We start from the raw sequence: 15,117 nt of genomic DNA, 5'->3' as shown, positions 1-15,117 counted from the left end.
GCATGCATGGACTTTGCTGTAAGTGATAAACCAAATACTACAACAATATCCTATAACAATACCTTTAATTCTCTACAAGTAGATAATTGAATTTCACTTTTTAAAATTTTATTCATTTCAGATTTTAATATGTACTTTTTCGGTACGAAACTTATAAAAAAACATCCTATATACCATATTTTTTGGAGTATAAGATGCACCGGAGTATAAGACGCACCAAAGTTTTGAAGAGGCAAATTTTTAAAAAAAGGTTTTTGCACTCTGCAGACCTCCCAAAAACAGGCCCACTTTTTTTTTCAAAAAAAGCGGGGGCATGAATAGCCTTTAGGAGAATTGTAGAGTGCTCCTGGGGGATAGGGCCCCAAAATGAGCAAAAAACAGCCCATTTTTCAGAAAAACTGGCCTGTTTTTTGTCAAAAAAGAGGCATGCATAGCCTTTGAGGCTTCTAGAGTGCTCCTGCGGGCTGGGGCGGGGGGCAAAATTGAGCAAAAAAATGATCCATTGTTTGCTCATTTCTGCCATCCCCAGCTCCCAGGAGCACTCTGAAAGCCTCCTAAAGGCTATGCACAGCCATTTTGGTGAAGCGGGTGGGGTTTTGGGAGGCAAGAAATGTTAGATTCCATGTATAAGATGCAAGCAGATTTTCAATCTCTTTTTTGAGGGAAAAAGGTGTGTTTTTATATTCTGAAAAATACAGTGGTATATATGCTTTTCTCTACAAAAAGAGTTCCGAGACTGAGGTGACATTATATACTAATTAGTTATTTAAAATATTTTCTGTCATATATTTTCACAGCAGAATACAAAATTTAAAATAAATTGAATATAGAAATAAATATATAAAAATATAATAATACATACATTGTATAAGTAGGGAGAGAAAAGGAGAGAGGAGAGAACAAGAGCAAAGAAGTTGAATCTTTTTATCATGAACTCTTAAAATAACACTTTTTAACATGCAGCTTACTAAGTTTGTACATCTTGATTATTAGTGAGACATTCTAAAGAATAAGCAGGATGAGATGAAAGGCAGCTTTCATGGATGAGCTTTAATCACTAGTCACTTCTTCTTTGATGAGCTTAAGACATGAATCCCAGACAGATCTGAATAAATTAAAACCACCTTGTGGGATGAGATGCATCTTGAATGGACTCACAGGATCACACATATATACCAAAACAGAAGATGAAAGATCTCCAAATCCATAATTCTAGGCTAACCAAGAGTATTTTAAAATGGATATAACTGGATGTTCCTGTTTGAATGCCCTGGACATTCCAATGGAATAATGGAATAGACACATTCTTGAGGTGAATTCAGTCTATGTCTCTTTCTTGGCAACAATATTGGAGTTGTTTGCCATTGTATACTTCCAAGATACATTGTCTTCTCAATTTCTTAAGATAGTCTTCAGCCACCAGCATTTCTTATCTAGGTCCTGAACAAGTCTAACTTGCTGAGCTTTCCTGACCTAAGCAAAGGTTAGCTGATTAATAGTATCTGTTGTGAAATTTTCTAGGGAGCCCAGTATGATTAAGCAGCATTTATACAAATATGAAGTGGAGTTGGTCTTAATGCATCAACATTAGAATTTTTGGACAAATATGAAACAATGGGACCACACACACACACAGACACAGAACTAGGGTACCTAGAGGGCTTTTACTGCACACAGGTAGCCCTTGACTTACAACAGTTCATTTAGTGACCGTTCAAAGTTACAATAGCACTTTAAAAATGACTTATGACCATTTTTCACAGTTATAACCTTTGCAGTATTCTCATCATCATGTGATTAGAATTCAGACCTTGACAACTGGTTCATATTTATGACTTATGACTTTTTTTTTACACTTATGACCACTGCAGCATCCCGTGTGATCAAAATTCAGATGCTTGGCAACTGACTCATATTTATGACTCTTGCTATGTCCCAAGGTTATGTAATAACCTTTTGCAACCTTCTGACAAGCAACGTCAATGGAGAAGCCAGATTCATTTAACAACCAGGTTACTAACTCATCAAACAGCAGTGATTCACTTAACAACTGAGGCAAGAATGGTCATAAAATGAGGAAAAACTCATTTAACAAGCATCTCACTTAACAACAGAAATGTTGGGCTCAGTTATGGTCATAAGTTAAAGACTACCTGTGTACTCTACGAAGTATTTGAGACATTACAGCATTTACATGTTTAGACAAGAAGAATTTCCTTCCTCAGTTTTTATAGTTATTCTATTTATTTCTAGAGTACTGGATATAAGCTAAATACCCCAAAGAATGAAGGGTGGGGTAAAATCTTTCTGGAAATGCCAGCTGATTTTCCACCAAAGAAATTAGGAAGGAATCCTCCAAGGGGATCCTTATCTAATCATTAGCATTCTGCTTTGTTGCTTTCTCTGAGATAAGAGAATCACTTATGCAAAACTACCTGCCTGGAGAAATGTTTGCCATGCAAAAAGAGCACCTGGATTTGCCCTCTTCTACTTTTTCAGTGATATATGGCCTCTCAAAGCTCTCTCCAAATCTGTTAGGACAGGATGCCAATTTACCATTTAGGCTTCAGAAACAGATTTTAAAACTCAGGATGATGGACGACCTATTCCTAGAAGGGATCCCTGAAAGGCATCAACTGCCTGCACCGCACCCCTTCTCCCCCCCCCCCCAAAAAAAAACACCTGTTCTGCATTCACCGCGCCGACGCCGACCTTGATCCGAAGGGGGGGGCGTTATAAACCCTCTGTGTTTTCTTTCACTTACCGATCTTGGCTAAGGAAGCCAGGAGAATCCAAAGGGTGATCTCGAAGGGGATTTGCACGTGTGGGTAATCCAAGGTAAAGACGTGAAGCCTGGTCTCCTCGAAAGGGGTGTCAGCCGGCCCCTGTAAGGTGCTTGCTCTGGGACTGGGATGGATGGCTGGCAAGGCAGCCGGGTCTCTCAGCTCTTTTTCCGAAGCGGCAGCGGCTGCTACCACAGACGACACAAAGGCGGCCATCAGGAGCAGCGAGGGGCCGATCCCAGGACTCCCCGGGCAGTCCCGAGCAGCCCCCATTGAGCGGCTGCGTGACCGGCACTCTCCGTTCAACTGGAAGGGGAAGAAGCAACGCCGGCGCTAAATCGATTCACTACCAGCATGACGGTGGTCCTGCCCTCATCGCCTGCAGGGAAGGCAGAAGTCACGCAGGGGGAGGGGGGAGGCGGGCCGGCCAAGAACGCCCTCTACTCCACCTTCCACGCCGGGTTACATCTCCTCCTGCCCGGCCGGTGGGGCTCACCTGCGGGCTCCCCTGAGAGGCTCGCCTTTCGCTCCCCCGCCCTTCTTTTCGTACAACGCTACCTCACCCTCTTTCCTCATTTACGCACCTGCAGGCAAGGGGAAGGAAGGCAATGCCGGGCTGGGCTGGGCTGGGCTGTGGCAATGAGCGGCCGCAATGGACAACTTTTGGCAGCTCCAAAGAGAGTTTCCCACGCGGGCAACCACCCCGCGTCTTCCTTCAACTGGAAGGCTTAGGGGAGCTTGGAAGGTCACCCACATGAAGAGACGCTTTGCAGCCCCTCAGAGGACGGTTCTCCCCAATGTGCGTCTCCCGAGGGCCTGCGCGGAGGAACGGAGCGCTCGACTCGTCCCCTCGGCAGCGCGGAGACCAGCGCTGGCGGGAGATTTTCTGAACTTTAGGGAAACTTTCCTGTCAGCTGTCAACAGCCCCCTCAGTCAAGGGCAGCCGGGTTCCACGGCTCTGGAAACTGATACTGATAGCGTTTAGGCGAGGAGAATATAGTGAATACAGAAGGAAATCTAACAGGAAGGGACCGGGCAAACTGGAAATGAAATCCTATAGGAATGAAAACTTCAAAAGTGGTCGCAATCCCTTGTGAGAAAAAGTGTCATTCAACCTCCTGAAGGTTTATCCATTCTCATATATAATATTGCTATCTCTGACCTTGCCTTTAGAGACGTGCTGGGAAGAAATAGGATTCTGCTTCCAATAATAGCCATGACTCAATGTGTCAGTGCAGAATTAGAAAGCCAACTTTCTCACAGCAGATTTGTAAGGATGAACTTGGAAAAGTCTTCTTTTGTTCCAGGGCAATAGGATGAGAGGATTCATGAAAGGCCTTGGATCCACATTTTATACCATAGGATACCAAAAACCAGGTGTAACTTTAAAGTTAGTTATTTACTAGGTAAAATTAAGACAATATTCCAGTTGGCTTTTTGTCTAAGGCAGGACTAGAACTTAGTACCTTAACCATTACGCCATACTGCCTTTATCTATATACTTAAGTGGCCCTGGAAGATTCGTTTCATAAATATTTTATTAACAGGTTGAAAAGGAAATTGTAGAAAGTGAGACTTTTTAATATTAATTGGACTTATCATCACTATCTTTAGTTTAAACAGAGTTTAAATATTTATTCAACTTTAACTTGATTATCTCAAGCATCTTATAAAAAAAGCAACAAAGTTAAATTCTTAATGAAAACAGTTAAATAATAATAATTTCTTATATATCCCATCCATCTTTTGATCTACTGTGTATGGATATTTAGTCTATGCTAGATATCATTATGGCAAGTTTTATACTTCTAAAACCAAATTATATATTATACTGCAATAGGTAACAATAACTAAGTTATTGAACTTCCAACTTCAACAAATTGACACACTGTACCATGTATTTAAAATACCCATGTGGAAGTGTATACAGATTTCAGATCTATATGAATCTTAAAAATATAGTAATAAAAAGTAAAATATTTTCAGCTTAAAGCAATCAAGCTCCTTCATTTGCAAAATGAAACAGATACCGGTAGTAAAACTGATCTTTTTAAGAAAAGGCAGTCCAGTGTCATTTTGAAGGCACTGTGATTTGAGCAAGAGGTTTAAAATGGCTTCTCTCATCTCCCAGATTCCAAACCAGTGATGGGATTCAAATAATTTAACAACCGGTTCTCTGCCGTAATGACCAGCTGGGTAGGTGGGGGTCGGTGGTCATGTGACTTGGTGGGTGTGGCCAACTCAACATCACTCACGTCGATGGGCACTTCACCTTAGCTGTTACAATATACTAAGGGTTAACCAGAGAGTCAGTTTCTGTAAGCAGGGCAATAAATATTAGGCTAGAAACAACACCATATTGCTTCCTTCCTGCCTTCCTTACAGGATTAGCTCTGTGAAGTGGAAAAAAACAAAATGAGATTTCTTCCAACAACCGGTTCTCCGAACTGCTTAGAAAATTAACAACCGGTTCTCCCGAATAGGTGTGAACTGGCTGAATCCCACCACTGTTCCAAACACACTATTGACCATTGTCTTGTGGTCTCTTGTGGACAGGAGGAACTGTCTGACCACTTGTGGACAATCTCAAGTCTTCTACTTATCCAGAGATTAATTACAAAGAGCTGGTCTACATGCCAGCTGTTCAGTCTATCACAGACATTGGCTGAAGCTAGGGCTAGGGCTTGTTTTCAAGGTAGGTTGTATTTTCGGGAAAACACGGTACTGCTTTACAAAGCCTTAGTAAGACCATACCTGGAACACTGCATCCAGTTTTAGTCACCCCATTAAAAAAAGATGCTGAGACTTCGGAAGAGTGCAGAGAAGAGCAACAAAGATGATTAGAGACCTGGAGGCTAAAACGTGCAAAGGTTGGATGAACCGTTATTCTCTTACATCTGTGGTTAGGAAAGTTACAAAATTCCAAATGATTTAGATTTTAGATTTAGATTTTATTGACATTTGTAGGCCGCCCTTTTCCCTGAGGGGACTCAGGGCGGCTCACATAAAATCAGGGAAGGGGAAATGCAGACAATAACAAAGACACATATAATAAAAACAGTAACCAACATGCATTCATCATTCGGGAGGGGCAACTATCTTCATCCCCAGGCCTGACGGGCTAGCCAGTTCTTCAAGGCTATGCGGAAGGCCTGGACGGTGGTGAGGGTACGAATCTCCACGGGGAGTTCGTTCCAAAGGGTCGGGGCGACTACTGAGAAGGCCCTCCTCCTTGTAGTTGCCAGCCGACACTGGCTGGCCGATGGAATACGGAGGAGGCCCAATCTGTGTGATCTTATTGGTCGCAGGGAGGTGATTGGCAGAAGGCGGTCTCTCAAGTATCCAGATCCACTACCATGTAGGGCTTTATGGGTGATTAACAGCACCTTGAAGCGCATCCGGAAATCGACAGGTAGCCAGCGCAGCTCGCGGAGGATAGGTGTAATGTGGGTGAACCGCGGTGCACCCACAATCGCTCGCGCGGCTGCGTTCTGTACCAGCTGAAGACGCCGGATGCTCTTCAAGGGCAGCCCCATGTAGAGCACATTGCAGTATTCCAGCCTAGAGGTCACGAGGGCCCGAGTGACTGTTGTGAGTGCCTCCCGATTCAGGTAGGGTCGCAACTGGCGCACCAGGCGAACCTGGGCGAATGCCCCCCTAGCCACAGCCGTCAAATGGTGGTCGAACGATAGCTGTGGATCTAGGAGGACTCCCAAGTTGCGAACCCTCTCTGAGGGGTATAGAATTTGACCCCCCAGCCTGAGAGATGGAATATTGGTGGAATCCTTGGGAGGGAAACACAACAGCCACTCGGTCTTTTCTGGGTTGAGCACAAGCTTGTTAGCCCTCATCCAGTCCATAACCGCCTCCAGGCCCCGGTTCATCACGTCTGCCGCTTCATTGAGTTGGCACGGGGCGGACAGATACAGTTGAGTATCGTCCGCATATTGATGGTATCTGATCCCGTGCCTGCGGATGATCTCTCCCAGCGGTTTCATGTAGATGTTGAATAGTAGGGGGGATAAGACCGAACCCTGAGGCACCCCATATGTTAGGGGCCTAGGGGACGATCTCTGCCCCCCCACTAACACCGACTGCGACCTGTCTGAGAGGTAGGAAGAGAACCACCGCAGCACGGTGCCTCCCACTCCCACCTCTCGCAGTCGTCGCAGAAGGATACCATGGTCGATGGTATCGAAAGCCGCTGAGAGGTCAAGGAGAACCAGGATGGAGGGAAATCCTCCATCTCTGGCTCTCCAGAGATCATCAGTCAATGCGACCAAAGCGGTTTCTGTGCTGTAACCGGGTCTGAAGCCTGACTGGAAGGGGTCGAGAAGGGGTCGAAATGCTAACATTATAGACTAAAATTCTTTAGTGAAGCATTCTGCTCTTCAGAATGCTGGTCTTCCAGTGATGCATACATATTCCCCATGCAATTGCAATTCCATCATATATCTTGCTTATCTGCTATAAATTTGCTACAAAAAATAAAAATGTGGAACTTTGTATGAATGATATTAACTAGAGTATCCCTAAGAAAATGGTAAAATGCAAGTAGTGACAAGTGATAACCTTCAACTGCTACCATCTCTGGACAATACATTGTTATGCATCTCTTTCTTATTTTTGAGGAACATAAGTATATTAAGTTGGCAATAATTCTATAGAAATTTATTTAACATACACGTAGGTTTCATTTGTCATGGACATTTTCAATCTATTTGTAGTGAATATATAGTAGTGTTCTAAATATCGTTGTAAAATCTGGCATAATGTTATTTTCTAGCCCAATATGTCTGAAAATAGCACAATAGCTCTGAAAATCTTTGTTGCATTTACATTATCCTGTAAAAGACTGAGTGGAAAAAAATACAATCAATAAGTGCAAATAAGATGTGGAATAAATGTAACTGGAGGGCTAATTCCTTATATGCATAAAATTATTTTTATGTTCTTATGTAATGTGGTGCATATATTATAGTGATTTTTTTTCACATCTCTGCATCTACAAATAGAGTTAATATTCCACCAGTGCAAACATATTTTCATGCATGTGACTCCTGTTTTAACATAGCTCCTTTCCAAAGCATTCTAAGCAGGTTTGCTGCTAAGCTTCTAATTAGCAGGGAGACTTCTAAGGAAACATTCCCTCTGCCTCTTTAGGAGTATCCAATATGGGGAGGGGGGATGAAACTTTTAATTATGAACAAGTGAAAACAATTAGAAAAACAATAAAACATAGAGTGTTATACAATAAGCTAAATATCTTTAAGCAACAATTGGCTATTGAACCCACAGAATGGGTTTTTTTCCTCCCAATTTCTTCCAGGAGGCTTTCCCATTGTCTTAGTAAAGATTCTTCCACCTATAGCCATCTACGTTTTTTTTAGAAAAATCAGGAAATACAACCACATAATTGAAGAGATGCAATATCCCTTATTACAGGCAATGGAGCTGCATTTCAATCATGGTTGACATTTTGTCTTTTTTCACCCATTCCCCATCAATATCCAGCTCCCTCATTTGTCAGATCCACATTACCAACAAGAAGGTCCCCATCTCTTACTACAGTCTCCCTCCTTCCCTCCCTCTACTCTGCTTCTTGTGCTGTCCCCAATTTTAGCTCTGTGCAGATAGATTTCTTTTTTACTATTATTATTTATTTCTCATCTTTACTGAAAGGTTCTGAATCACATTTAATTAAAAGAATATAAGAAATAATTGAGGATTTCATTTTTTTAAAAAAAATGTTGCCTTTGCAATGTGTTATCTTAAAGCTTTTGATCTATGTGCCAATTGTTGTCCAATACGTTTTAAGGATAGCATCTGCTATTTTCCTACGTCTGATACTCAATTAAAAGTTTAAAGATCACTGCTCTTATTTTTAGAAAGTAAACAGAACTTACAGTCACTTTCAGAATATTCCTCAAGAATGTACACTAATAAATAATTTAGAGGCTATGCTGTTCCTGATGCCTTACCTTTGACAGGAAGCAACTACACAGAGTAATCAGGTGTACAGTACATTTGATCCTAATCACAAAGGACACTAAATTGGCACAATTTCAAGAACATTTATGTCTACCTCTGATACCCATCAAATTTTGGCTTACCACATCATGAAATCTATTTAAAATGAATTCCTCAACTTTGACATTGTACATAAGGTAAGATTGCATAATCCAATAGAGTTAAGTCCAGCATTTTTGTTTGAACAGTTAATTTATTGAAGGAGGTGAGATTGTTCTGATTCAAATGATACAATTGCAGTAGATTTTCATATTTGCACCTATTTCATTTTAAACTATTCATAAAAATTATGTTGAAAAGCTTTGAAGATTGTAAAACTAAAAAAGGAATGAAAACTAAGATAGCACGTTAGAGAAGCATGGACAATCTCTGACCCATATGAGTTAATGCAAAGCCTGTTCTTGTGTGTATCTTCAAAGAAATATGGGCAAGGGGGTGGATTCCAAAAATGAGAATAGAAAGCCTTATAGCTAGCTACAAAAAACATGGGAACTTCTTTGGATGCCAAAGATGTCCCAATTTTTACACCTGTCTTATTTGCTGTTTCCTTTTTAATACAGTATCTATTAAAATTTGAAGAAAGGGGTCTAACTTAACCTGGCACCAGAGGTTGTTTTAGCTTCTGTTCATGAAGGGGTTCATTGAAGCATAACATTTGAGCAGGACTGCCCGAACCTTGGCATACAACTGGATCTTTGACCATCAAAATTTGGTACACACAGCAAAGTAGTTTTTCAAGCTGCTTTCTCAACAAACTGAAAAGCTGTGTTAGGTGATCCAGCAAGAGACATGTTAGATAAAAGTTTAAGTTGATTCCTTTCAACTGAATGAAATGCATTAACCATTTGGTATACAGTCTTTCGTTCATTCCAAAAGCTAGTTACACAGTGATACATTGCTTTATGCATGTGTATGTATATGCTTGTGTACCCACAAACACACACATATGCACATGCATACATGTTTGGAGTACTAATTTTTAGATAGCATTTTCAAATTAAAATAGGCTTTGTGAAAAAAAATGTATAAATTAAGAGAGTGTGATAACTCCTTGAGCAAGGCTGAATCTATTGTGACACACCAAAAAAATGACATAGTTGACATGGTTGACATGATTTGTGATCCGACAAGCTGAATATAGCCTCTGGCCAGACCTAGCAGTTTACCAGTCTTGTTTCTATAATCCCAGCCAAACAATATCCAAAGATTGAATATTTATCTTTTTTTTTTCAAGATAGCTTAGCTTCTGCATATTTATTGTAGTGTGTCACAATTCATTGCTGGCCCAAGAAAGAATATCTAATATCTTTTTCTGGAACTATTTTGATTTAGAGAAAAATCTATGCATCATTTCTTCCACAGTATAATGCAGTGATGGAGAACCTTTTCGGCACCGAGTGCCCAAACCGGAACCCGTGTGCATGTGCATACATGAGTGTGTGCCAGAACACCGGAAACCCAAAGACTGCACATGCCTGTTTTTTGGCTGTTTTTTTGCCTGGTTTGGGGGCAGTTTTCTGGGCCATTTTCAGGCTGTTTTCCAGGCTGTTTTGGGGCCATTTTCAGGCCATTTTCCAGCACTTTGGAAACCAGAAGAACAGCTGGCAATGGTGAGGGTGCCCACAAAGAGGGCTCTGCCTGCCATCTCTGGCACACGTGCCAGGGTATGTAACTTGTCATTTCAAGAAAATTGGTATGGCAACAGCAATAGCACTTAAACTTATATACCGCTTCACAGTCCTTTACTATAATCCCAGCCAAACAATATCCAAAGATTGAATATTTATCTTTTTTTTTTCAAGATAGCTTAGCTTCTGCATATTTATTGTAGTGTGTCACAATTCATTGCTGGCCCAAGAAAGAATATCTAATATCTTTTTCTGGAAAATTGGTATGGCAACAGCAATAGCACTTAAACTTATATACCGCTTCACAGTCCTTTACAGCCCTCTGTAAGTGATTTATAGAGTCAGCATATTGCCTCCAACAATTTGGCTCCCCGTTTTACCCACCTCAGAAGGATGGAAGGCTGAGACAACCTTGAGCCTGGTGGGATTTGAACTGCCAAATTGTAGACAGCCAGCAGTTAGCAGAAATAGTCTGCATACTGCACTCTAACCACTGCACCACCAAGGCTCATAACCGTTTTGTTAATATACAGTATAAATCTGTAACAAGAAAATTGGCTTTTTATTTCTAGGTACAACTAAACCCTGATACGCTTCCTGACTGTAGAAACAAATCCTTGCCTAGCCACACAGATCAGTTATTCTATCTCAATCATCCAGATACAGTTGTTTGGAAGTTAAATCATGGCAATTTGACTTGCAACATTTCACTGCTTATCCAGGCAGCTTCTTCAATCTCCAGAACTGGTCAGAACCTGCTGAATACCACCTCTGACCAAGGAGCAACATCAGACCTCTCTGTTCAGAAGGGTGTAGTGCAGTGGAATGTTCTGGATCCTGGTGCAACCGGTATGATGCAATGGGGCTGGGCATCCACCACATGAATGCATGCAGCGTGTGCATGCGTACTTACCGCCTGTGACGCTCCGTGACACCTCCGGAACGCTCCAGCTGCTCGGCGGACGATCGCGCAGAGACCGTATGCTCTGTGCACATGCGCAGAAGCCCCGAACAGCTCAAATACAGGTAAGGAGTGTGGGCGGGCAGGCCCTCTGGAGCACTGTACCAGAACGGGACCTGGTGCTCCCAGTAGGTGTACCGGTTGTATTCCACCACTGGTGTAGTGTTAAGAATAGCTAAGACACTGCACAGAACCCTCAATTTTCCAGGCCTCTGGCAGAGGACCCAAGATTAAGGAAAACACATATCACCTTTGGGGGTTAGAAGATATTTTTCTTCTTCTTTAGAATGTGTAATGTTCCATATATGAGAAACCATACATCTTCCTAGGGTAAAATGTACCAATGGTCCCCTTTCTCCTGTTTTCAAATTAGTTTTGAAATATTCTTTCTTATTTTGATTGCTGTTGAATATATAATTGTTTTCTGCAGTTTTCATGCCATGGTCAATTGAAACTTTATTTCTTGTTCCTTGATTCTTTTTACTATTGGTATTTGGCAATTCTGCTGTCTGCCATGCTTGCATTTACAGTAATTGATTTTGTTCCTTTTGTTCCTTCCTTCCTTTCTCACTGCATGTTAAAACGTTTCTGTTGGCCAGTGGATATTTGTATAGTAAGCAATGCTGTATCTTATCTCCATCAGAAATAAAAGGCCGTGCCTATTTTCCAATTCAGGTGAGCCAAATTAACTTCAAGATTGGTCCATAGACTCATTAGATCTTCAAATAGGCCGTGGAACAAAGGATGTTAGTTTAAACAATGTTGTTTCAATCAATTGCTTTTTGTGCTCACAAAGAGAATGAAGCTTTTACTCAACTTTATTGGTTGTATGAAATGAAGGAAAGCTAATTAGGATGTCATATCGTTCAGGAATAGCCTTCTGAATTTAGCAAAATACTAAAAAAATGTTCTTCAAAAATTCAAGATGCTTATTACTGATAAATAGTTTATAACAAGTGCTAAGAGACTAAGAGTTAGGCCATATCAACTACCAAAGTTAGAATTGCAGACTGAGGACCCTTCTTCTAAATAGCAATTTGATAGCACTGCACTTCAACACAAACTAAAGTGATACTGTTTTCTGCTTCTGGTCCAGGAAGTGGAAACTCTGAAATCAGCAAAGCCTGAGCTCTGCTAATCAAAGAAGTATGTGCAAAATACTGGGGAAAGGATAATGGAATAATGACTTGCACTAGGATTTCTCAACCTTGCTATTCTTAGAAATCCTGATCATAATAGGTGTACAATATCTGGATAGCAAAAATCCTAATGACCACTAGAATGCAATGAAGATACGCAGAAAGCAAACTCTGCTGTCTGGATTTGTCCCGCAGAATCATTAAAAAAAAAAAAACGAATCAAGGAAGGAAAACAGCCTCAAGTTGTACAGCCTACTGGCCTATTGTATTCATTGCATACACCAGCACAGCCCAACCAAGTCAGAAATAAAAAGGGACTGCTTTTCCAGATTGGATTTTGGGTGTGTCAATACTTGAACAATTTAAAGGTACATGAGACAAAGAGAGAAGAGGGAAAAATTTAAAAATTTACAGATTTTTTTTCCATGACTTCCCAACTATAGAAATTAATTTATTACTTCTAAGAAGGAGAAAAAGAGGAGGAGGCTGTGGTTTTTATATAAATTTTATTAAACAAGTTTTTCCACAAAGTAAAATATGATATGAAAGAAATGTTTAGTTAAAAGATATGGAGGAAAAAAATAGAAAAGGGAAAAATAGATACAGGACAAAAAGTAGAAAAGAAAAAAGAAAGAAAAATTAAAAAGTGGTTTCCGGTCTTCTTAATAGCAGTTATAAATTAATCTATATTTTATGTTCTCTCTCTAAGAGTCATCAAAGTTTCTTTCTTTCTATAATCTACTATTTCTAATCAACAAATCCATAAAGCTTCAGTTCATTTTTCAACAAAATATTCATAAGGCATTTCAATTAGTAGTTGATCTTTCTCAAGTTAATTTTGTGGTCTCTATTAGATCCATTATCTTCATCTTCTTCCACTGTGTATTCAGAATCTTTCCATAGTCATCTCACGGCAATGATCATATATAAAAACAATTTGCCACAGCATTTTTCTACTTGTCTGTCCATTAATCCCAAACCCCCCTCCACTCAAAAAAGTATTCAGCTTTCACTTGAGTCTTTAAAATTCTTTGTATCAATATATGTATTTGAGGTTAAAATTTTCTGATTGTTTTTTTGAAATCTACCAAGCATGCTAAAAAAACTCTTCATGTTATACACATTTCGAACATAAATTTGAAGTACCTTTAAATATTCTAGATAATTTTTCAGGAGTCAAACATCAAGGTTACATAATTTTATTAAAATTTTGTCTATAACTTATTGTGAACTTAAATCCTTTCTACTATTGTTATATATTATAAGATACAATATGTTTTGTATAAAATTCTTAGCACATTTTGTCATGCACTCTTTCACTTCTTCACTCTTCATATCAAATTTCAACAAGAACTTATATATTTTGCCAATTACATGTTCATGATTTGCACATAATTCATCTTCAAATTCTATCTTTTGTTGCAAATATCCTGTCATATACTTTAAATCTTTCTTTTAACTGTGTATGAAAACCATTGAAAACTAAACCTAAGAAGGAGGATATGGTGTTACAGTGAAGCATAGAAGTCACACCACAAGACACTGACTACATCAAAAGTAAGCAACCTGTGACATTTGACAAATTTAATATCCTTGGGAAATATAGCTATAATGCTGGATGTTATTGGAATATAGCTCAGAAACATTATGAATACCACAGTTTATTCTTGGCAAATGACTAGGTTGACATCAAAGGCAGTTTTTTAACAGTTGCTATAAAAAATGTAAGATAAGATTCATTCCAGCATTCCTTTCATGTAGTTGTTGTACTCTCCAGTTAAGTTTTTAGAGAGTCACTATATAAATTAAGAATCAGCCACAAGAGTTATTAGTACCATAATCCATTATCCACTTTGATGGTATCTATAGGACTCTGAAATTAAATTAGCTAGGAGATGAAACTTGATAATATCACCACCATGAGATTTAAGATAAGAATATCATATCCTGATATTTAAGGCTGTATTATCTGTATATATGTCTATACATTAAAGACTATCTGCAGACTGGAAACCATTGGATAGCAATTCTGTTCTTATTTAAAACAACTATTTCAGGTTCTAAATATATTTCTTTTTTTAATAAAGTAAAAGAAAAGAGATGAGTAAATAAGGAAGAAATAAAGCAGACAGAAAAGAAAGAGAAAGGAAAAATATATAAAGGAGTAAGTTCTGATTTTATTTACAGCAGTTATATATGCATTTATATTTTATTCTCTTTTTTTCTCTAAAGTTATAACATGGCTCCCTTCTTTCAAAATTCTATCTTTTCTAACAATCAAACTCAGTCTATTCCTCCATTGTATTTCACACTTTTCAATAATTGTTAATCTATTTAACAATCTCTCTATTTCAAAGGAGATGAAGTCTTATAAAGCAGCTCAAGAGGCGCTTTGCATGATAGTGAAGCAATTTTCCATTTATGTTCTTGCACCTTCGGCATTTAGAATTGAGAGTTTAGATTTTAATCTCTACCCACACTCACCTGAAGAAGTTTCAGGTACCGTATATACTCGAGTATAGGCCGACCCGAATATAAGCCGAGGCACCTAATTTTACCACAAAAAGCTGGAAAAG

General features: G+C 39.5%; 1 protein-coding gene across 1 annotated transcript in view; it reads right to left on the bottom strand.

Annotated features, from left to right (window-relative positions):
- SLC9A2 (solute carrier family 9 member A2) overlaps positions 1-2,876 on the bottom strand; it is a 40,493-nt gene extending 37,617 nt beyond the window's left edge. Inside the window, exon 1 of the mRNA XM_032226246.1 lies at positions 2,765-2,876. The gene's annotated coding sequence lies outside the window, so the exon portion shown is untranslated. The remainder of the gene's footprint in view (positions 1-2,764) is intronic.
- Between the last annotated feature and the right edge of the window lie 12,241 nt (positions 2,877-15,117).

The sequence above is a fragment of the Thamnophis elegans genome, chromosome 11 (assembly GCF_009769535.1).
Source record: "Thamnophis elegans isolate rThaEle1 chromosome 11, rThaEle1.pri, whole genome shotgun sequence".
Lineage (NCBI taxonomy): Eukaryota > Metazoa > Chordata > Lepidosauria > Squamata > Colubridae > Thamnophis > Thamnophis elegans.
This window is presented reverse-complemented; position numbering and strand designations above follow the sequence as displayed.